This window comes from Antrostomus carolinensis, unplaced genomic scaffold, assembly GCF_000700745.2.
Source record: "Antrostomus carolinensis isolate BGI_N321 unplaced genomic scaffold, ASM70074v2 scaffold8910, whole genome shotgun sequence".
NCBI lineage: Eukaryota > Metazoa > Chordata > Aves > Caprimulgiformes > Caprimulgidae > Antrostomus > Antrostomus carolinensis.
Window position 1 is genome coordinate 14,043 of NW_010290495.1, and position 509 is coordinate 14,551.

The window sequence follows — 509 nt, forward strand, 5'->3', positions numbered from 1 at the left end:
AGAGTGACTTTGTGGCACAGAGACAAAATTAAATGGTGTGTTGCTTCTGACATATGGGAACTTGATGGGATCAACATCTGAATTGCTTGAGGTCTTGAAAGGAACCCCGCTTGTCCAAGCTGCTCTCTGCATGAGGGGACATCCTGATGTCAGCAAGTCCCTTGACAAGCGCTGGCTTTCAGCCACCCAGGGTACCCGCATGTTCTGTCGCAGGCTCCCCTCAAACTCTAGGTTGGCTTCTTAAAACGCCTGTTGCGTAATCAGTTGTTGAGGCCTGCAGCCATTAGAGAAATAAACAACAGGATCTAAGCCTTTAAAGTAAAAAGAAAACAAAGTCATGGGATAGCCGTGAAATAATTAAAGTGTTGTGGACTTTGGGGTTGTCTTTTATTTATTTTAATTCTGAGCTTTTAGTCAAAATGGCTCTTATTTTCCAACTCGGTGACTGTGGGTGCTGGGATAATCTAACTTCATTTATTTTGAGGATTGCTTTTTTAATCACTTGGTTC